Source organism: Phaethon aethereus (genome assembly GCF_964289735.1).
Source record: "Phaethon aethereus genome assembly, chromosome: 1".
Classification (NCBI taxonomy): domain Eukaryota; kingdom Metazoa; phylum Chordata; class Aves; order Phaethontiformes; family Phaethontidae; genus Phaethon; species Phaethon aethereus.
Window position 1 is genome coordinate 164024656 of NC_138575.1, and position 24817 is coordinate 164049472.

The following is a 24817-nucleotide window of genomic DNA, read 5'->3' on the forward strand; positions in this document are numbered from 1 at the left end:
TTGTAGTTAGGCTTTAAATTTCACTTGCTGCCTTGAGCTAAAATATATGTGAAAGAAGGTGCAAGGTCATCTACACAGGATATTAACATTTCGACAAAACAGGAACCAATTCTACCCATATCACACTATGCTTCCAGTCCTATGGTATTAATAAACCCTGCTTACACACTGTAGTTGTATGAAAACCTATTAAAATGCCAGGGATCACTTATTCAAACCGGGCTTTTATGGTTAATCAGGAAATTTGACATTGATTATACTGCATCTGCTTTTAAATAAAGAAAATGAAATTTGCCCACTTAAGAGTCATGATCAATCCCTTTGGGACAGTGAGGGGAATTAACATATTTAATTACCCTGTGATGGATTCTTTTTTCACTTGTTTAATATTTAAGACATATTGTATTACTGCAAAAGATGACTACCTGCGTTATGGGCTGCACAAGAATCCTGGTGTTCCTGTGAGGAGGAGCACTACTTTTATTTCGCACTGCTATGGGATGATGAGTATTTTCTTCTACCTGTTCAAAAACATTTGATACCTAGATTATGCACGTCAAGTGTCAGCATGTCTGAAAATACATTATCACTAGTAAGCAATGAAGTGCAAGGTTGATTAAGGAATGGGCACACTCTTAAGAACCCAGTTCCAGGCTTCCAATTTTATCCCCCCCTCCCCAAATCCAACCGCCATTTGGACTTTTTGGTAAAGCTGCAACTGTTGCAGTAATGCCTCCCTGTCTGCACCTATGGAGGTGTACAGAATCAAACCCAAGACCAGGACCAAGACCAAATTCACCTCCTCTCCACAATATGTGCTGCAGGAGTATCTTCAGGGCTGTCTTTGGGATAACTGGGATAGTTCTTGCGGAAGAATTCACATATCCCCAAAAAACCATGCTCAGTAAGTATGTGGGTGATCCCAGAGCGCTGAGCAGCCCCTGTCTATTTGCTTTTGCAGTGAGCTTACATGATCAATGCTGGGCAGAATAGATGGTCCAAAATCCTTCCTAGAAAGGCAGATGTATCACATTAGGAAGAAGCTGAGAATCTGTAACACAGTTGGCACATCAAGAATGGGGTTTCATCCAGCCCAGGAGTCAGGAGCTCAGCCACATCGTAGATGCGGAGGTGGTTCACGACACCGCAGCCCTGAGATGTGTGAGTGTGCCAGTTCAGACCATGGCCCTGCTACCTCTGGACCTCACTGCAGACCCTGCTCTTCCAGAGAGCTTTCTGTGGTGAGCCCTTGGTCACGGCTTCTGGTACCGTTGTTCAGCTTTTTTCCCCCATGCAGATTCCAAATGAGGGAAACTTGTCTTTTCCCTTTTATGAACTTTTCTGTTATGTGAATACCTCATCTATACTCTGTATAGAATTGCTTAAACATGGAAAACAGATTGGCGTTTTTTGTTGGTGATTATTCCCGGGTTATTAATTACCTTTAATTACCATGTAACACCAAGATTAAAATGCACTCTAAAACTTGACACTTCAACCTTATTAGCTTACAACAGGAGTACAGTAGTTTCTAATACTACTATTTATCAAAGGTAAACCGCTTATTAAGACCTTCTAATTATTAAGGTAGTGTAATCAATCTTCAGTAAAATTCCATTAGAGAGATATAAGCCCTTGAGAAAAGTGCTCGTGACTCTTATGAACTTGACCAATTCTGAAATGTATAAGAAATCTCTTTTCTCCCACCGTGTTACCTATTCAAATTTGCTACCTTGACTCTTTAGAAAGAGAGGCTTTTGCTTGGTTCTTGATATGCCACTGGAGTGTTTTAATCATCTTGTAAATGCTGATGCTCTTATTATTCATTTTTTGGAAACAATTTTATTCCATGAGCGGATAATTCAATGACAGGGAAAATAATTCATAAATCCATTAGAGGGCACAATCTTTTCCTCCAGTGTGTTTACTGTCTAAATAGTTTAAAAATACTGTTCTGCCTCTAATTTGTGTGTCATCCTCCTCATGCTACTTATTTTGCTCCTATTTTCAGCATGCAAATGGACTTTGTATTTCTTAGGTCATCCACATGTTCTGTATAAGCCTTCATCTCACTCGCATTTTGAAATCTTCACATGTCTTACCCTATGTTGTTCATTTAGGCTACGTCTACACTGTTGGACTGGAAATGCTTTCCATCTCCAGGTGTGTGACTTAGTTGTTACTACCGTGATGAGACGCAGCCTGGGCTTGCAGCCTTGTCCTTCCTCACTCTCGGAGCTGTGTGGTCTGACCTGCCTCCCAGGCTGCTTGGGGGCCCCGGCTGTGGGACGCGGATGTATTCACCCTGCTCACAGCATAGACATAGGTTCAATCACTTAGCTCACCTCCTCTCTTCTTTTCCCATGGGCCAGACAAGGGCATTTTTCATCTCAAGATGCACAAAGAAAGCAAAGATTATCATCACTAAACAGGGGTCCCATCTTTGAATGTATTTCAAGCTCAAGGCAAGGCTGCTCTTTATGAACTTGCTCTACTTTGCCTAGTTGACTCTCTCAAGGCCATATTGCAGCCCAAGAAAATAGATATACACAAAGGTAAAAGTACACCCCACACATCTTCTCGGTTGACGTATTATTGCTTGTCCGTGTCACAGAGAGACAAAGGAAGTTCATTTGACAGTCCTTCCTGAGACTAAAAAGAAAGTAGCAGACTTTTTGCTCTTAAAAAATTCTGTCTGGGAGAAAGAGTAGAAGTAAACTGCGATGTCTACAAAAGGTGGAAATTAGCAGAGTTAATTCCAAACAAATCAGTGAGTTCCTTTATCCCTGATGAGCTGTGACCTTCAGAATTACAGCTACTCTTTTAAAGATTTCTTCATCATGGTGACAGGTTTTTCAACACAAAACTAAAATGCTTCCTTTCAATTGCAGTTGTTTTTCTTCCATTGTCCGAATCAGACTGTATTTCTCTCACTTTATACCAGCATTCAGAGTGTGTCCTCATCTATACCTGGTAGCATTTACCACAGAATTCTTCATTTCTCCATCTCATCAACTTCATACCTTTCTAAACCTTATCAGATTTTTTTCCCCTTCCTATATGCTTCCTAATATCCCAATTAAATTTATTTCTTATAATTTTCCTACAAATGAATGTTTGTTTACTCACCCCAGACTAACTCTGCAACAGCTTCCTGCAATTTTTGTTACATACTTTTCTGCATTGTTAAGAAAAATAAATGTTTTGGATAAAGTTGACTTTAAAATTATACAGGGATATATTACTCACTCTTTGCAGTTTTTACAACAAATTAAACATCAAAATCATCTTTATTCTACTGGTCCTTTTAATAAGGTTTTACAGAATGAGTTTGCTGCTCAGACAAGAAATAGAAAATTGAAATAGACTATTTTCTGATTCTCCACTGAAAGAACTTGTTTCTTATTTTTCAGTTGACTTAAAATACATCACGATTTTATGCAAAAACGCAATTTTCAAAAGCAACACATAGCAATCCTTTTCATTTGCTTCCATCACAGAAATCTATTAATAAAAATCATGGTCAACATTAGAAGAAGCTGCCAATAATGAGATTGTTTTTAAGGTTCCCCAAATGGAATTCAAGCTCTATTTTATTATGGATACCTTTGGCCTGTTGAGCCCTAGATATCTGGAAAAAGATCAGTGTTTTTTTATAGTACTTGGGGAGGGTATTCTGAAAATAATAATAAAATTTTGGGATATGAAAGGATTTTTTTTTATGCTTTTGTGTTTTTCTGAAAGCATAAGATGATTTCTGCTATAGAGTTGGGCTTATCTTCTTGGTGTATATTTTTATTTGAGTTATAGTTTGCTTAATTAGAAGACTATTTTTGTGGGAGAGTAGTTTTTATCTGAATGATGTTACTCTAAAGCAAATAAACTAAATATGACAAATATATGTTAAAGACAGTGCAAGACTTTCCATTCCGGAACAATCATAAATGCTTGAGCCATCCTATAAGTTTTAAAACATCATTTATACCCTCCACAGTATATTATCTCATTGTAGTTAAAGCTATATGGCTAAAGCCAGCAACATTATTTTGCAGATTTCATTAAGTAGGATCTTGCAGTATTGTATACAAATATCTGCTAGATTTCTGCAGAGCCCTGGTTCTTCCTCACCTACTCAGTTCTTCAGGACTAATTCAGAAAGATGCAATTAAGAAATCAGATGTATTGGATGAGAATTGTTAGTTGGGTACAAATAGATATGCTTTTTACTTTTTTCCCTTTTGCTCAGCTTCACTTATTTTAAAAACATGGGTTATAAAGAGAAGTGAAAAATTCTGGAAATGCTACAAAATAAAAGGTTATGGTATTTCATCCCTTTGCAAATGTTTTCTTAGTTTTATGAGCCCCCACTGGTAGCTGTGTTCTTTCCCACCGACAAAGTGATGTATTATTTCCCTAGCATACAGACCTCTTCAGCTTTGTCATTGATGTAAGTAAGGTTTTCTTATAAGCCATTTTCTGCCAAGTTAATACACCAAAGCTTTAAAGGTGGAATACAAGAGCTCTTTAAAGCGTTTCCAGGTACCTTCCTTCATACAGTCAAGAGTAACTGCAATCCATTTAAGTCAAATGCTTCATATAAAAAGAAGCATTTACAGCAGCAGGGTTGTTTTTAAAGCAGTTTATTTTCTGTAATGGTTTTGGCCCAGCCCTTTAGTTTTCAGTAGCATTTAACTCATAGATAGAGATCTTAATTTTCTTCCTGCAAAGCGTAAGTGACAGCTTCCTATGTAACAGTCCTCGAAGCTTGAGTGACTGTAAATAGTTATTCAGGCCTCGTTATTTGCTTCTGACTTGCTTGTAATGGCTGAGTATCGTGATAATGCAATTAAATGCTGTGACTTACTACAAAGCAATGGAACATACAATTGCCATGTGGTTTAGTTGGGCTGCGGAATATGGCCAGTGCTTGGAACGGATGCTATTAATCAGAGACAAAAGTGAATGTAGAACCACAATGCGCAGGTGATGGGCGACTGATAATCAGACCATCCATTTTCAGGCATCAGATCAAAGAAAGATTATTACCATTATCCAATCAATTACGCTAGGTTTTGAGCTGCTCTGGCTTGATGAGTAAGCAAGATCTAAATGCTGCCATTCTCAGCGCAAGTAAACCATTTGAGCTTTGTTTAAGCCTGAGATGGGGTGTCCCTCAGGCCTTGTGGGTGCATCCAGGCCCTGTCCCATCTCCACCTGGGATAAGTTTAGGTGTAAACCTCTCGTCCCTAACTTCTGATTTTCACAGGAAGAGTGGAGGCACGGAAACGTACGGTGCACTTTGGTGAGGAGGGGAGGGTGCTGGGGAGCACGGCTACCTGCAGCATGGCCCCAGCTTTTGTACAGTGAAAACGGGCCTGATTCGGTAAAGATCTTAGCTAGAACATTGTTTTCATCCTTCTATTTATATCCTCTTTAAAATTTGTCTTTTCCATATGGTGAAGGTGCAAACCTCTTTAGAAATTTCATATGGGATACATGGACTTGCTTTCCTTAAAAAAGACCTTAAAAGACCTTTCCTTAAAAGACCACAACATTTTGTGTGGTCTTCAGAAACAGCAGACAAAACCCAGCTGTTCTCTTGACCAAAAACTGAAAACTGAATGTTGCAAATTCTTGGGCTAGAATATAACTGTTTACATGTAGATTTGGCTTCTGAGCCATCTAAATATAGTGGAAGTCTGCATTTACATTTTGGGAGAAGTATTTGGATCAAATTTCTCCCTAGATAACTCTATTCTTTATTGCATGCTTTTCCATTAACTTATTATTTTCCTTTTAAATAAATGATTGTTTTACCTGTTTCAAAATGTAAAAGGTTGGGTTTTGTAACTTTTTCTCAAAGACATGTAAATTCAGCTATATTTATTTGTTTCTTTAGAAAGCCCAGGGTACGTACCAGATGGGAAATGACAGATCTGCATAGCTCTCTATAATTCTGACATCTTTAAGTCTTTTTATAAAAACACAAACTTATATTTATAAGGGCCTCCAAAATGAAAATACATGCACTTTAGGCAAAATGTTTAGAGTTTGCTTATCCACATAACAACCATATCACAGATCCCAAAATATTTATTTTCAATATTGAACTTCTTTTTATGGTTGATCCACTCTCTTCCAAAGCTGTTCAGTTTATATAACCAGTAAATTACTTTTCCATAATTGCTGTAATTACAGTCCTCCTCATGTGTTCACTCTTATCTCAGAACTGTGCTACTGTTGAACATTCTGGTAACAGAAAACCTCATGTTTATTTAGGAGATCACATAGAACACTGTTAACTAAAATATCTATTTAGGAAGCTCTCTGTAGTTAACGTAATGTGATATTATAGTGATTTAAAAAGCTGTAGCAACATACCAGCCATACAAAAAGCTTTTAAAGGTAATGTATGGCTCAATGAAACCTTGAAATGTTAAAAAATTTCCTATTAAAATCAGGCTGAAACCACGGATTTATTATGTAAATGGAAAATATGCTAACAGTAAGAGAAAAAAGTATATGACACCAATACAGTCTAGGTCATTCCTACAGAACATGGGAAACCCCCATTTCCTGATTAATCATCTGTGATGAGGCAGTTATTGTAACAACTCAGGAGTGCGCATTGTGTACTTTGACAAGAAATTGTATTTCACCCTTCTTGGGTAAGTTTCGTCAAAAGTGATATTTCCTTATGTGCACAAACTCTTCTCATGGTGTTCCAGTTCTCCCTAATACCTATAAAAAAACCAACCCAGTTATTTACAGCACAGCTATGAGGAAATAACATTTCATTACCTGAAGCAGTCATAATACAGAAGATGAAGAGGACTTCTTCCTAAATTATAACATTTTTTGTGGATTTAATCATAGTTTTCATCTTCAGTTCCTTTAGCAATGCCTTCCCTCAGTTTTACTGTCTGTGCTGATTACCCAAACCTGCTATTGCAGTTGTGATATCCTCACTAAAACACCTCAGAAACACAAGGAAAGAGGAGGATTGTCAACACAGTTCTGAGATGGGCTGAAGCAATATTTCTCAGAGTTTTCTGCACTGTTGGCCTGTATTCACAACTATTTTGCTATTTTCTTATGGGTACAATGAAACAAATATATTAAAACTGGAATTAATTTCAGAATTCAGATTAAAGCTGACCTCTGATAATACTCTGACACATTTACTGCAAGGTACCACCCAGACTTTGTCTGTGCTTCATATTTCACCACTCCTTCTGTCTAATACCATCTTCTTCTCTGTCATTTTTCATTTTGTTACAATTATTCATGCAGAAGCCTTCCTAAATAGAGCTTTCGCCATCGCTGTCAGCTTTCTTACATAACCATGCTTAGCAGCCCACTATTCTAAATCACACTAGAAAACTTCTTTTTTTATCCTTTTCCACTATTTTGATTGGTCTTTTTCTCATAAACATATTTAAATCTCTAAAACATTTTGGTCCATTGAATAGAGGATGCAGTATATATCACAATTGCATCCACCAGTATTGTACTGTGAGATGTCTAAGATTACTTGAAAATGAAAATAAAACAAAATCACAATATCTTCATACTAGAGCATGAAACAGTATGAATGGCACAAATGCAAAAGTAGAAAATGATACATAACTAATTTTCTCCTTTTTAAAAGGTATCTTGTGAACCAGGAGTTATCTAACACTTATTAAAACTAGAATAATAAACTGGCATATATGGCAAGCATATAAAGTAATTGACAGTTAATTTTCTTCAGAGAGTCGTATATTTTTTTTCAGCATTGTGCTGCATGTAACTCTAATGAAGAACTGAAAGCAGACCCTTAAGGTGGAGTGACAGGTAAGAGCTTTTACCAACCTAGTAGCATTAAAAGGATAGAGGGAGATCCCACCCCCTCACCCCACATCTCATCGGTGCTCCTTGTTATGAACACCCACAGCTTATTTTGCAATAGCTCTAGGATGCATTGGATGATGATCCAATGGGGTAATAAGCCAAGACAACTTAGTAATCAACCAGAAAACTAAGCCAGTCAAAAAAAAAGGAAAAGATTGGGTGGAAGGGTTATTTCATGCTTGGGCAATGGTCCTGTTCACAAAAACATCCTATCAATCAGCATCGAAGTGAGTGCAAAAGAATCTGCAAATATGCAGCCACACGAGGTCACAAGGATGGAGAAGAAATAAGTGACAAGACCCCTTTTCAGCAGTGACGATCTCAGTCACCTCATGTAAAGTTATGATTTGCATTTCTACTTGCGATGGCCACTCCTTGAGCTGATGCTGCTCATTAATCTGGCTGAGAAATTCAAACAATTTTTCCCCTCGTGGTTTGTTTTCTATCAATCAGGTTAGTAGGCTGGAGAAATCTTGGAAAGAAGGTCAGGAGCAAGGAAGCAGAAGGAGCACATGGCTGGAAACAGGTTCTCTGCTTTTGGTAGCTTCCAGCTCTTAGACTGGCTCAGGCTTCTCAGGATGCTTCACCTTAGGGATGTTACTGCTTAAATGCACCTAAAGATCTATTGATGAAATCAGCATTCCACCTCTTGTCCTGAATTATTTCCTTCTGCCATAAGGTGACATTGTGGCATATGAGTTAATTCAGGTAGCAGAGGCAGAAGGAAGCGTAATCCAGTTTTGTGGCTGGGTTAGCTTCCTGCTGGTTCTGGTCCCAGCCAGCTCTCAGCAGGCTGGGCGCTCCACTGCTGCTGGAAAAGACACAGCAGAAACACACGGCGAGGACAGAAATGTAACTGACCTGTTCATGGCAGTTCCCCATAGCTTCATCTCTCCGTAACATCAAACTAATCACTTAAATGACAACCTGGCTTGTACTTCTATTGACATCACCGGCCTAGGCAGCTCTTTTTCTCCCTCCACCACCCTCTTCTTCCACCGGCTCATTTCGACCATGCTGCCTGTCCCTGCTGCGTGTCTGCAGTGCTGTTTGTCTGCGTGGAGGATCACAAGATCAGGGGACTGCAATGACACAGTGCTACAAACACGCAGCTGGCTGCTGCGTGGGGACCTCCTTAACTGGCTTAAGCAGGAGGGGTGCCAAATGTGAAATCATGGCCAGACAGCGATTCCCCAATGTAGCTTGCTCAGACGCTGCCTTCATAGCACTAGAAGCGTTTTCTGTCACACCTTCCCACTCTGTGCCAGACCATATGCTTAGGAGAAAACGTGGCACTGGCCCCAATCCTCCCTCCCGTATGAGACAGTAGTAACATCAGTGGCGGATCCTTGCTCTTTCACACAGGAGGACTCAAAGGAGGAGGCTATCAGGCTCCCCTCATCTCCTTTGAGGAAGAGGAGGGACATCAGTTATTAGTTTTGGGGTATTGTGCTAACTCCTGAACCTCAAAAGGTGACTACAGGGCTGTGAATACATCTCACCCTAGTGAATCCCTGAGGACGGCTTTGCTATGGTAAGGAAACAGGATTAAAAAGTTTTAAATTAAAAATCTAGGCAGTTTTTGGTTATAAACTAAGATAACTAATGCAAAGAAATTAGAACACAGAAGATCTTAGGGTGTTGTTTCATTGTTTATTGAGGTGTCCTAGCTCACCACGCATCCCCTCCTTTGCCACGGTGCCAGAACTCACTGGGGCACGGGGAGAGCCAAATCAGAGGACAAACTCAGCTAAACACACTCATTGAAAAAAAAAAAGAAAAGAAATAAAAAGTGGTTTTCATAGAGATCAGCTTTCTGGACCCCTGTGTTTGTTCTGGAACACAGGAAAGTGCAAGGATGTCTGTCTGGCATCACTCTTTTCTGAAGCAGCATTGGCTTAGATCAACTTATGTCAGCTAATAATGAAGCCACACGTTCAGGCAACATTCACAATTCTGCATAAAAAGCATGTGAAGTGCACATCTACTCTGACACCTGGGTGCAATCTGCATTGGTCAGCAGCTGCTCAGGGCCCATGAGATCTGTACTGTTTGCTTCCTATGCTCTTATGGATCATTGTTACATATATTACGCACACAGTGAGTCTCTGCAGAGAAACAATTTCAGCTGTCTTAGGTTAGAGCTTCCTAAAGGCACAATTCTCCACATTTATGTGAAATTGCAGATAGTCACAATAACTTATCTGAATGTACATCGAAATCTAAAAATTATGGCCTTAAAAACCAGGAATTGAATAAGCCTTTTCAGATTGAAAGTCAGTGATGTAGAGACAAGGTCTGAATCACGCTGGGAATTTTGAGATGCCTTAGTAGCAGTTTATGAGTACATAAGCCCTAAACTGTGATAATTAATCTCTTTTCAGTTTTATACCTGTAGGAATTGTACATATTAGAAATCAAAGCGATTAAGACTGTTATTCAACATCTCTTCTTGCCTGTGTGTTTCTTTCCTTAAAAAAAGGCAATTAACCCATTCCTTCAGTCTCTGTAGCAAGAGTGAAGATGGTATTCTACTTGGGAATATCCACTCTAGCTTTACAGGTACCAATAGGCATGACTGGGCCATCACCAACTTCAATACAGGTTACAAGACTCAGTTGGGAGCTCAGGGAAATACAGACAGCAAGTCTAGGCTCAATTCTGTGCTGCCTTTTCATACTGTAATTAGTATGCAAACCAGATAATAGTATGTAAACCAAATAAGCTCGGGTTGCACGTTAGCTGCGGTAAAAACTTGTGGCACAGCATCTTCTCAATATCTATGTTTTACTGCTTATTTAACAATAAGCATTTTTTGGTGTGACCTGAATTTCCAACCCATACAAACTCCCCTACTCCAACAAGCTGTTGTGGGAATAGACATGCATTGATAAAAAAACGGGCCACTCTCACTAGGCAGATAATCTTCCATATAATGACGATACTTAAACTACATTGTTCAAATAGTGGGAAGGGATGTGCAGGTCATCATGGAGCTCCCAGCTGCCCAAATTACCGAAAATTTACTGCAATAATGAGAAGATAGTTTGTGCTAATCCAGGTGCTCTGTCTGTGTTACCAATCTTCCACACGCATCCATGAATGCTATGAAAATTTTCTAGTTTACGTGTTAGGAAAACAGGAAGAAACCTGTTGTTCCGCTAGCCTATGGTCAGGTGAAAAAAACCCTGTGACGGGAACACGTCTCCTATGAGGACAGGCTGAGAGAGTTGGGGTTGTTCAGCCTCGAGAAGACTCTGGGGAGACCTTCTTGCAGCCTTCCAGTACTTACAGAGGGCCTATAGGAAAGATGGGGACAGACTTTTTAGCAGGGCCTGTAGCAGTAGGACAAGGGGTAACAGTTTTAAACCACAAGAAGGCAGATTTAGACTAGATAGAAGGAAGCAATTTTTCACACTGAGGGTGGTGAAACACTGGCACAGGTTGCCCAGAGAGGAGGTAGATGCCTCATCCCTGGGAACATTCCAGGTCAGGCTGGACGGGGCTCTGAGCAACCTGATGTAATTGAAGATGTCCCTGCTCACTGCAGGGGGGTTGGACTAGATGACCTTTAAAGGTCCTTTCCAACCCAAAGTATTCTATGATTCTATGATTCCCAAAAGCCTGTTTTTAATCTCTCTGTGTTTCTTTCACTCACTGAAAGGTGACACGTACATTTGCAGAGTGTTGAATCATTATTTCTTTCAAATAGTAGTATTGTAAAAGGATGTTTTGGTTGAGATGATGTCCATTCATATTCTTGGCACTTCTGTGAAGCCTACGAAGGCATTTGCTCCATTTCCCCCAAATAAACAAGCTACAGTTGCTATTCTTCAAGCAGCAGCTTGTTGCCTGTGCTTAAATACAGCTTTTAAATGTAAGGACATTTTAATATTCTTAAATTTTGCTTATTAAAAAGTCTTGTAATATTCTCCTGGGAACTCAGGTCCCAGTATGGAGCTTTTATTAACTAAATAAGAACAATAAATAAAATGTATCAATGTATATAAGATGGAATAGCACAACTCTACACCTTTTCTCTTACCTTTCACGTACATTACCTAACCTCCAATTTTTTCTTTAATGAGGTCACATATGACAGTTTGGATATGGCGAGCTTGTTTTATATGCTTCAGAGAAATATCCACTAATCAAATAGAAATCAAACAAAAGGAATTTTCTGTCTTATCTGTATCTGTTTAAATTAAAGGAATTTGATAGATAACCAAAGCTGAAGAGCTATGGAATTCAGGCTGAAATGAAGGAAATTCAATAGCTACCCAGTTTCCACTGAAAATAATGGTATTTCATAATTAACCCGTTTGCCTTGAATTCTAACTCTTCTGCAAGGAGTTACATGGCAATATAATAGCTACTTATTCTATTAATCTCAATAGAATTTCTATTAATTTCCATAAAATTTCAGTAAAAAGTAATGAAAAACAGAGTGCACATTCAATAACTACTAATTCAATACCATTTTTATTTTTTATTTTAAGGTGTATATTTTTACAAGTATTGAAAAACAATTTGGTCTACAGGAAAGGCTAATTATTTTTTTCATGTTCACATTAGGGATCTTTAATGCTTGGAATAATACTTTTATGCCTGAAGGTCTTGCAGTTTACCCTGAGCTCTACTGTGAGCTGGGGGAAAAATTTCAGAAAATCTACCCTCCTCCCCTGAAATAATCCTCTCTTGAAACACAGTAAATCAGAAATCTGAGTGTCTTTCATCTCTTTTACAGCAGCTTATCACATATGCATAGGATATATTGAGAGGCAGATTTTCCAAGACAAAGGTGTTATTGTAACATCTGCACATAAGCTGAGCTGAAATACTAAAACATCACATGACCTAAATGAATTTTAGTCAGAACTATTTACTTTATATAGTATTCCCAGATCTCTCAAACTTCATGTAGGTTTATGGATAAACATTCAAAAACTTGAACAAAAAAGACTTCTGATAAAACATAGATTTTGTGACCGAGTTAAAACTGAAAAGAGAGATTATCCTTCTTCATAAATGCTTATTATTTTCATCCATAGCAAATGCAATGTTCTCCAATTTAAACATATGTTTCAGATGTCCACAGAGGTGAAAGCTACAACAAAATAGGATGCTTTTAGAAAAATAAGTGAAGAATTGTGGTGAGTAGAAACACATTTCCGACAGTGCTGATTAAGCTATACTACAAGACTCCTGTGTGCACCATGCTTTGCATATTTATATGGAACATTAAAAAACTAAGAGGTGAGCACTTCTGGGAAAAACCCTACAAAGAACAACAATGAAACCATGTATACTGGCATCAGTTGAGGAGGACTGCATTATGGTCACTTACAGAGCACTATAAAGTCACAAGACTTTACACAATTTGGACCTATATCACCATTTGGGCCAAATGAGATGAATGTGAAATGAAGAGAAAATGAAAATTATAATTCAGTGTCATGTACTTTGGAAAAAGCTGTTTGTAACCTCTTTGTTTCCCTCTGAGACTGTTTATTCTTCAAAAAGTGCAAGTTATGTTTGCTTGATGGTTTCTTTCCCTGTAAAGAGTAGCTGGCTAGAGGTCGTGCCTTGTAGCCTGTGCTACTTGGACAATAGCAAGAAGGCAGACTGGAACAGGAGTTCCTTCCTCTAAACGCTATCTGGGCTTATGCTTGGGTTTAATATTGCTGGATTTCAAACAAACGTGAATCCAACTTGAAATGTTATACAAGACTACCCTTACTTTACCCATGGGACTTTCTGCAGCAGCTCTGTTTTTGACTTCATGGCCTATATAACTAGATATTTAAACAAATGCCTTTTTCTAAGGGGACAGAAACATCCCCAAATTTTAGAATCAAGAGACTTTTCCTGAACTGTATGGGGGCTGGGGAGCTTGAAGGTTCTTTCACAGAAAGAAAAGTAAGTACTTGCTTTCCTCATCTGTCAGTAACAAATAACTTGACAAAATTAATTCTTTTTGGAATTATTTTTTGAGAGCTATATTCAGTATCAGTAGAATGAGACCTTCATGTATTGTTCACTGCCATATTTCTATTAGTAAATGATTTTCATCAGCTGAAGTTCTGTCACGCTGTCCCTCGTGATTTCAACCTGAGTAATTTATTATACTTTTACTAAACTTCCATGAAAAAGTTTGATCACCTCTGAAATGTCAGAGGCTTCTTAAAAAGACGCTAACATATCATTACCATAGTTTTACATCCTTGCAATTTTTTAAATATTAATTTATATATACACTCTTCAAAACATGCATCAATCAAACAACTAGGTTCTACATGTATTTTTCTGGCAGCTGCATTTGAACAACCCAAATATAATATGCACTTATATAAATAAAAGATTGAAAGATACTGTAAGAATATATTAATCATATATGGAGAAGACAGTCAAACTAAATATTATGAAAGGACTCAAAACTGTCTAATAATTTAGAAGTGATTTATCTGAGTGCAGTCAATGTGCTAAAATGAGAATGTCAGTCATTAATATCTGGAACAGAAGATTTCCATATTACTCAAATGTGGTTTTAGCCATCAACGTAGCTTGCAGCAGCCATCTCTCATGCCTCCCACAGAAAGGTTTTCTTGACAGAATATCTCCCAGGATAAAGTAGAAAGGAAACACCACCATTTCATTTTCTAATTGGTATGAAAAGCTAACCAAAGAGTAAGTGCAGTACAAAGAGGAGAATCTGATTTAGAGTACGTTTCCAGCACTGCAGATATCAGAAAAGTTTCAACTAACAAAATATTCATGGATTCATTCTTAGTTTGTCATAAGAAATACATAAACTCCTTCTTTTGAGTGTATAAATGAAACACAAATCACAAAATGTTGCTATGTGTGCCAGAACTGTCGCTCTTCTGTTCCTGTAGTAGAGACAGTCTATATCTGATTTGTCAGCTTCCTTTAACCAATGTACTAAAATAAGGATGCTGAAGTATAACTAAATGCCAGTGGGTATGATCCTACATGTTTTATTAGAGGAGTGAAATCTACTGGAAGACTTTCTGTACCATTTCATCTATGAAATTCAGCTTAGAAAATTGTGAGTGCTCTATGTTTTATTGGCTCATGCTCAGGATAACTTCTTGCCTTTTTGGCATTGCCCATTTTCTATGGTACATGATTCAGCTTAGTGATGATTTTCATCTCATCCTACAGTTGAGCTAAGTGGAAGATGCTGTTGTAACCTGCACACTGAAAGAGACGACTGACTTTCATCTCATTTCACAACATCACAGCGAGATGTAAAGCTTGGTTGAAAAATTGGATTCTCCTTTGAGGTCAGCAACAAATATCCAGTGGAACCAAAATTGAATTCTTTATTTTTCAAGCTGCTATTTTTTGCTACATAGTTATCTGTATTTTAAGAGTTAGCAAGACAAGACAGATAGAAAGGTTCCTTACTGCTGCTGCAAACTGAAGTGTGATATTATGAAGGTGAGCTCCTACTGACATGGAAAGTTCAGTATATGCTTCTGGTGGCTAAATGAAAAATACATGTCATGGGAGTTTAAACTCCCATAGGTTAACTTGCAATATAAATGACATTAAGGGATGTTGAATGTTATATTACAGGGCAGGTGACACTGAGTAACACATAGAAATAAGAAATATAAGAGGCGAATTTTTCATATTACCTTCATATTACCTTCTAAACACATCAGAATCTCCCAATTGCATCAGAACACATTTAGATTTCACTGTTACAAAAATGCTCAATGAATTTTGGCCGTACCAACTCTGTCATAGCACTCTGGGCCAAACTAGTTCTCTTGACTATAGAAATGGTAAGGCTTTCTGTTAGTAAGGCAGAGAGAAAAGAGGAAAAATCTATGTTTTTCCCAATAATTCCTGTATCTGAAAAAAAAATTCTTCACAAGAAGAAATGGAGGGTTGACATATTGCAAGAAGGGAATCCATAGGACCCATACCAGGAAGAAATAATTATTTCCTGAATCTTTTTGTTTTACTAGAATTCTGATCTCTCTAATAATTTTAAGTTTTTTGCTCCATTAAAACTGGCACAGATACAGGGTACTGTGTAGGTATCCTTATCATAATGTCTTTGCCAAGTCATGAGAAATTTATAGCTCAGTCAACCACTCTTCACCCTTTTCTATCAGCTTATCCTTCAAAAGTCTTTCTGAAACGAGAATGTTGACTGAGTGTAATCTGTGCCCGTGAATACCTATGTGGTTTCATTAGAAAAAAAAGAAAAAAAGAACATTTTGTTTACATTAAGGAACATATGTACTTAATATTGTATCCATACAAAATTATATATTTGGGTAGGTTTTGCCATATTGCTAATAAAGTTTGAAGCTTTTGGCAATACAGGGTCATTTATATATGGCTCAAAAAAGACCTGCATAAGCAGTTAAAAAGTAAAGAAAATTTAGTGATTTAGACTGAGATTGTCTACACATTTGAATTCTTCTACTGAGTTTTGGGTTGAGTTTTTATTCTTCAAGATACATCAAATTGAAACTTCCTCTGAAATTCAGGGACAGAAAAAGCATAAGGAAATGATACTAAGAAACCCTTAAATGTCTCATTAATGGAATTTGTCAGATTATTTACAACCCAAAATCTCTTTTTTTGTGCCAACACTACTTTGCTTCTGTATTTCAAAAAGAAATATGTGCAGTTTCCTTTTAAGGTCATAGGACATGACTGTAAAAAGATAATATACTACCTAAGACATTTTCATAAACAGATTAGTCTTCATCAGGCAATGGCTCAAAATTATAATACGAAGCAAATCAATGTCAATTTTGCCTTGACATCAGTGTGGTAAGGGATTAGCACCTATCACCTTTTATTGATATTGTATAATAACCTCAGCAAAGAATTTTCAGATATAACCAAGTGTTTTGATAGTAGTAAGGTAGGGAGGTTTTTTGCTGTAGAAGAAATTTGCTCTGAGTTATGGGCATCTCTCCATTACATGTACCAGAATAATGGAGAACATAATTTCACATTTGTTTCTAATATGAAATTTAGAGAATCTGAAATAGTTGGCAAACCAATCTATCAGAAAGAACAGATCATTTAAAATATTACATAGTTTCAATTTCTATTTTCAGTGTATGAAAACTGATTCTTATTTATGCAGTCTTCTAACATAGATGCAGATTCCAGGACAAAATAATTTAAGAGTATAAAGTGGTGTCACAGTGCAACAAAATACTTTTCTCAGACCAGGTCTTAAATACGGCTGAATACAAACAGAAATAAAATGCAGAAAAATGGACACAGAGACAGAAGTTGAAAAACAATGTTAGGTATTCCTCTGGGAAAAATTCAAATTATTGCATCATTATGTTTTCCCTTAAAAATAGGAGTGTCTGCAAAACATAAAATTCATATCATCTGAAGTTTGTCAGTACCGACCAAGCCAAATGATGATGTAACTGACGATATGTTTATAGAGATAACATCATTTTCACGGTTCCAAGTGTAATGTAGCATTGCCTCAATTAAGTACAGCCAAAGTAGCAAGTTCAAAACAATTAAATTGATATTTAACTCCTCCTGCTCCCAACATTTGAAAGAAATCTCTTTACATTGTTCAAAATAATGCCCAAGTTAACCAAATCTTTCATTAAGTAGACTTATTTTTATTTCTGCTTGGGAAAAATGAAAAAAGTCACACGTTCTTCATTTGGATTTGTACTCCTTGAAAAAACAACTGCATTGAAGTAGCTCTTTCAGGTAGCCAAACTGTAAGAGCATGGATGAGTTCTGAGTCTGCTCCATTCACACCCTTGTTTCATACGCCAGAGAGACCAGGTGCCCCAAACGCCCCGAACCAGAAGGGAAATCAGACCAGGTAGGAGGTACAACATTTTCCAGCTGGTCTCTGGCCTGTGAAACAGAGAGATCAGCACAGTGAAGTGCCTGAGGGATGCCTTCACAGGTAAACAGAGATTCAGCCCTACATAAGCATAATTAATTGAGAGATCAATTCTCCTCTTGAAGAGAAATCTCCTTTGAGGTGTTAATAATATACATGGTAACCAAGAGCAGAAAGAGCAGTACAGTTTACTGCGCTCCTGGAAGCAAGTCCCCTGCGATAGCATAGCTATGGACTTGGAAAAGTACAAAATAATAATGTTTGATTCATGCAGTATTTAAGCAATAAATAATTAACATATTATTCTGTCTCTATAGGTGTCTCATGTAACATCCCTGTGTTCATTCATAGCATTTTGAAGGGCAGTGGCAAATCAGCTTCCCCAACACTTCCCCTGAATGCAAACACAGAGAAATTTGCTATTCTATGCAACTTCCAAACTGTGCTGATGTGTACTAGACAGTCATTTCACTCTGAGGTAAAATGATGTGAAGGAGTCGGAGATGAGGAATGAAAATGGAACTAAAAAGTCATCATTCGGGTCCAATGGTTTCTTTATACAATCTTTTAAAGTTTTTTGACAATGCTGATCAGCCTTGTTATTTTCAAAAGATGCTGTAGCATCTAAATGCTGCAGTCAACCTAGGGCTCTGTTGTGCCTGCTGAAAATGCTAAGTGTGTGGCTCTCATATCACTTCAAGTTTTGAGAAGCTTTTTTCCTGCAAATGCAGAAATCATACAGTTCAAGAGTATTGTGTATGGATGGCAAAGGCGGAATCCTAGAATTGCCGAATTCGATCCTGTGTTTGTAACTGCCACATGACATGATGATGGATGATGTGTTTCACATGCACTAATATCTTTCTATCCTTATCAGAAATGGCATAGTTAATCACCATTAATCATTTCCACAAGTCATGTCAAAGCTCAGGAGCCCAAGAATTTTGCTGCTATGATTCAACTAAGCATCTGCATCTTCAGAAATCCATATCTCCTCTTCAGGGGCTGCAGTTTTCAAGAGTCACCCTGAGTGAAGCCATTAGCATCCTTCCAGGATGCATCCTCCCAGTAACGGGCTGCCAATGGTGTCAGCACCGCCAGATCAGGCCAGATGAGTCCCAGCCCTCTTGAGCCAGTAACTGGAGCAGAAGATCCCCATAGTCCCACAGAAGGGAACGTCTTCTTCAGTGACACATCCCAAAGCAAATATACAGGGCAATGGGTGTTGTGAGCTGCTTGCAAGAAACTGTATTGCCCCCGGGGGAGGCAGAGAGGTTTAGCAGGGTAAGCAGGGTTTAAGCAGCCGGCAAGCGCGGGTGCTATTTGCACCTTGCTGGCAGTCCCACAACTTCAGAGAGCTTCTCTCAGGCTGAATTCATTACCATATGAGGAATTACATGCGCAGGTTGTGTATCCTTTATACTTCTGAGAGTGATCAAAAGAGACTTCAGGGCCTTGGGACGGTTGGTAAGGGCATCTGGAGCACAGGGTATTTTTTCCTCTCTCCTTCCAGTCTTGGTCAGTGACATTGGAAGGAACAGACAGGCTCAGTCTATCAATGCATGGCTCTGTGACAATTTTGGTTTTTTTGATAATGGGACGGCCTACACGGCACCTGACTTGCTGGTATCGGATGCGATTCCCCTTTCTCAAAGGGGGAAGAGGGTCTTTGCTCACAAGCTAGTGGGGCTTATTGACAGGGCTTGAAACTAAACTTGAAAGGGGAGGGGGATAATATCGAGCTTACCCATGACAAGCTGTGGGATGACATGCCAAGGTTCGAGGGACAGGATGCTAACGAGGACCCTCAGCCTGTTGCTCTGAGTTGCAAACAACATTAGATTCACATCCACAAATCTGGTTGTTCTCAACTTTTGAGCAACAGAATTTGCAGTTGTATCACACAACAGAGTACCCTATTCATTTTCCCTTGCTTTTGGGAAACATAAGCTAACGCAAGAAAAAATAATTCTAAACTATAGACTCCATTTTTTCATATATAATCATGATGGGTCTCCACAACCCTTAAAGCCATCCACCAAACCCTGCCACTTCAACTAAGGGATAGATGCTGATGTATAATAATGGCGACTATAGTCTGAACAGGCAAGAGACTTAAAGAAAATATTACTTCTCCAAACTCTGGAGGCACTAATTTTTCCCTAAGAAATGGGTAGAAAAGATGAAAAGCATTAGGTAAAGATAATTTTCCCTATTCTCATTCTGATGGGTGGCAAAGATAGTTTCACTAGAGGTGTCACGATGCATTTCATTCAGGAAGAAAGCAAGAAAGGACGATTTTAGCCTAAACAACTAAACGTTTGCTAAGTTGACACTAGTTGAAAATAAGGCTTTATATACTTTTTGATTTTTAGTCTGCCTTAACTACGAATGCTATCAGTTTTCATATGAGCTCCAGAAGCATGTTATGAAATTTCAGTGTTTGCATTCAAGTACCCATTCTATGCTTGTCAAACCAAAGTTCATTAATTTCTACCAGAAACTCTGAATTGGGAGTAATGGCATCCCAGGACTGCAGGAACCTTCTGCAGTGCCTCTCCATGGAGGGAGTAATACAACTTATTTTTTCTCCCACAGTCCTTATGAGAGTCTAACATATAATAAATATCACAGCATACTTTCATATAATGATTAAGGAGGAGGGTGGCAGAGGGAAGAAATTCAAATGCCAGGTAACCAAGATTGCAAAAATCCCTGTTTTTAGCTCTTACTTACCGTGATCAAGCAGGAGCAAGACTTTTGACTACTGAGAGTTACAACAGATTGCCAGCCTTTGGCCTGTAGTGTGTAAGGGTAAATAGAAGTGACAGGTGCTAGACACTTCAGAGAAGGAAGGGGCAAAAAACCCAATCTGTTTTGAGTGTTATCTCAATACACTTAAAAGTTTCCCTATTTTCATTAACCTAATATGTAGTTGCTTACACAGCCATGTCAGTGTTTATTTACAGTAGCTGCTCGCACAGGAAGAAGAAAATTGTAAAGGATTACTATTGCAATTATAGACATTTTTCCATGAACCAAACCGAGCCTTGAAAAGCAGAGTTATTCTTGTAATAAGCCATTAAAAAAAGACAAATCTAGGTAGTCTCTTGAAGCATTACAAGGAAAATGTTTATCCTCGTGCTTGCACATGGAACAGAGAAAACACAGGGTCCTGAGGGCTTTTGTAAGCAGTAAATAAAACTGATTGCATATTTTCATCACTCTAAAGCTTTCATTAGGAGTAAGTACTTAAGGTTTTGATGGAGAGTTTTCCTTGAAATGACTGAGTTGCGATAAGTGAGACTGCATGGTATCCTCTACCTCAAGAAGTCTCCTAAGGTAAGTGTCTGTGTCATACTGATAGCAAGAAAAAAGCGGGATTCTTAAAGCACAGTAAAGAGAAAGTTTATTAGTAGTGCAGAGGTGCTGTAGTGACAGTAAGTGAAATAACTTCAAGATTGGAAGGAGAAGCTTTTGCTGCAACCTTGCAGATATGATTTTCTCCTAGCTAGCTGAAGTCTAGCAGGATGGTGACAGTAAGAGGTGGCTCTGGCTCTCTGAGCCTGGATGCCAGCTTTGCTGGCCCCGAATACTACAGTGGGAACACATCACACGCTTATCTGCCTTGCTACGCTACAGAGCTTGTCAAATACTGCACACACTGCTAGCGAACCCACTTGCTCTCCAGCCTGAGCAGAGGGATGGCTGTGGACGTGAACTACTGCAGGAGCCCCTCGGCTCCTTTTGACAGGCAGGAAAGTGATCCCAAGCCATCAGAATCACGGTCATTTGCACATCTGTGTTACTGCACAACTTCTGAAGTATTTTCCGCAATCACCCACCTACTAAAACATGGGAGTAAGGTCCAGGTGTGTCTGTTTTACTGTTGAATAATTCATAGTAAAAAAAAAAAAATTTACTTGTTATTTCTGCTACTATAAATAGCCATGCAGTGGCAAACCTCCATGGACTGCAGCGAAGCAATCCATGGGTGACGTTACTACACTTGCACTACACTGGTGTACACTTTGTCACTAAATATAGCAACAAAGAATTTATGGTTTACTTTAGGTGTCCACAAAAAAAAGCCCAGGTACAGCAATTCCTGTGATTAAAGCAACTACTTGGATTCTTTCTTTTCTGTTGTTCTGAACTATTTAAGTAAGGACTACCATATTTGGCTCACAATCTTCCTTGACATTCAGATATAATATCATCTATGTTTTTTGTCACAAGGCAGAAGAAAGTTAATACCACTGTTAATTGTGAAAGAAATGCTGCCAAAAAAAAAAAAAAAGCGTTATGGCCACTTTGCCATCCTGAACCGGTGGATAATGGTCAGAATGGTCAGAATGACATACACTTGCTTTCATGGAAATTATCTTTGTGGGTGTTGATTCTGAAGCTGAATGAGGGTACCGAGGGAAAGTGTGGTGCCCACTAAGGGGAGCTCATTCCTCGACTGACATTCCTGCTTGAGAAAAAGAGCAGTTTAAGGGAAATAAATAATCAGTTGTAGAGAAAGCTAATGTTAGGGAAAGTCAAAGAATCTCAAGATAGAAACAGGGACTGAAATACAGGGCAACTAGAGAAAGAAGAGTAACAGTACTGCTAAAATTGAATATAATTCCTTAAGATAGATCGGGTTTGAATCTTTGTAAGTGGGAATAGCTTCCTCTGTCTTTTCTATGTTTCTGTGACAGAATGAGCATTGGGATCCCTGATCCTTATCGCTGTTAATTGGTATAGCTCCATGGAGAAAAGCGTAATTTTGACTGTATCTGTTGGGCCATGAGACAGAGAAAATCCCCTTTTCCCCATTCCACAGAATCAGTCAGCTCCTCCCCTGAGGCAATCTCCTTCCCCAGCAGTACAGTTCTTCTACTCATTCTTTTTATCTTGCATTTGCTAACTTTGCTTGAGAGTGGTGCAAAGGAGATTATGAGGGGTAACTAACAGGCAAAACATCGGAAACAAGCTTTGTCAAAATACACATTTTCAACGTCTGTGTGACTGGTTTACTTTTAAATACCTCTTAAATATTTTATATGGGTACCTGGAAGAAGCATTTATTCATTATAGTTTTATAATTATAATATAACTATTAAAGATTGTCTTCCTTTCTCAGGTAAAATTCTGAGTTTCAGAGGCATTCTGCTAGAATGAGATGTGCTACATTTGGCTTTTATTGTGCAATAATGAAGGCAACGAAATACAAAAAGCCTATGATGAAATGTTACACAAAAAAGACACAGACCTTAAGGTGACACAAACAGGAAAAATATAATAAAACATGTGTCATGTTGCTGCAGCTGTTTCACCTCTTACCAATTTTCACAGTCTATAAAATCTTGGAAAGCACCAGATGTTTAGGGGAAGCTGTCCCACTCTCCCTAGCTTTGAAAGTAGATGCAAGATTTATTAGTGCTATATAAATGTGATTTCAGTCCTGACTTTTATATTTATAAACTAGGTGGAACATGTAACACATCCTGTTGTCAGAGAGCCCATTTACTTTCCTCTGCTCCTCCTCTTTTGTAGATCTTGGGTGTTGCTTGGAAAATTACAGTAACTGCAGAACAATACAAGAACATGCAGTCCAAATTATAGTATTTGCTTAGTTACTGACAAATGCATCTGAGAGTTTTCTCCTAGTACCTACTTTTGCCAAAACAACCTTGCAATACACAGATTATGAGCTAAGCAAAACTATCTTGTTGTGTATGAATATGCAATAACATTTGGGATTCCTGCCTACGCAGAGACTGTTAGTGCACAAAATTATCCTTTTTTTGCCTAGTGCATGGTTCCTAGTATGGGAACAGGGATAAAAACTGCTCATGTATAATTTTCAATCTTTCATAGCTCAGCGGTGCTGTAAAGTGCTGCTGTTCGTTTTAATTCAGTGAGTAGAAGTTTTGTTGTGTTTAGTACTAAGGGAATTGCATATGGTATTAGAAAGCCTCTGACAGCTGTCAGAGACAGAGACAACTTGCCTGATTTCAATCTTTCATAAAGGAAGGACTAAGGACCCTCATCTTCAGCAAAGCTGTCAAAGGGCTCAAAAATGGGATAAAATGGAATACCTTTTCCAAACACAGGAAAATCTCTGCTTCTCCTTCTCTACTCCCTTCCCCATCAAGTTGTAGAGGGGAAGTTGGATAGGTAGAAGAAAGAGGAAATATGTCTTGATGTATTTGTACTTCATACTGCCTTGTCACCACTGGCCTGAAGTGATAATTGCATAGCATCCTGCTTTCCTTTAAGGAAGCACACAGTGTATCACATAGTATTTAACAAATTAGCACTGTTTTAATATAATGTACAAGCTTTCATGCAGTTTTTCTTTTCTGAGCACAGGAACAATGAAAATCAGAAAGACATTGATGAAGACAAGGGCTTTGCGTCAAAGACTCTGAAAGTCGGAATCTGTAAGCATTTCCACACTTCCCAAGACATACCTCACCCTGCCCAGCACTCTTACTGAATTTAAAGAACCAGAAAAGGAAATCTTCTCTTAAGACCACAAAGCTTACCTTCCAGCTTTTGATTTGAACAGGTTCCTGCCTTAATAAAAACTCTGCTGTTTACTTTAGTTAAAACGTTTTTTTCTCAAAGCCTACATGATTTTCTTTGGTCATAATTAGTGACAATTCAACTCTTGCTTACTCTTTAATGACAAAGGGAAATTAGCTTATGCAATGACTTTAAACAGGCCAGCATTGTTTTCCCATCAGCTGCTACTTAGCTTTCTGATGATAAACTGACTCTTCTTTTCACACCAGTTAATCCCATGGGTATCCCTCCATAGAGTGCTGCTTCCGATGTCAGCTCCTTTAACCAGTACAAGGGACTGAGAAATCATGTTTATTTGCATCATTTGTTTATTATGGTTGTTTGCATTTTTGGCTTATGCTATTTTTATAGCACACTCAATGCTGTTTTTCACTTTTCATACTCTGATTCATTTTTCATTCTGTTTTCTTCTCTCTATCCGTCTTGCACCAAGTCTATGCTGAGTAAAGTGAAAATCTACGA

At 38.3% G+C, this 24817-nt stretch overlaps 1 protein-coding gene across 1 annotated transcript in view; it reads right to left on the bottom strand.

The window, feature by feature from the left end:
- GPC6 (glypican 6) overlaps nt 1-24817 on the bottom strand; it is a gene marked incomplete at its 3' end in the record, with an annotated part of 805049 nt that overhangs the window by 191878 nt on the left and 588354 nt on the right. The gene's annotated exons all lie outside the window — the stretch shown is intronic.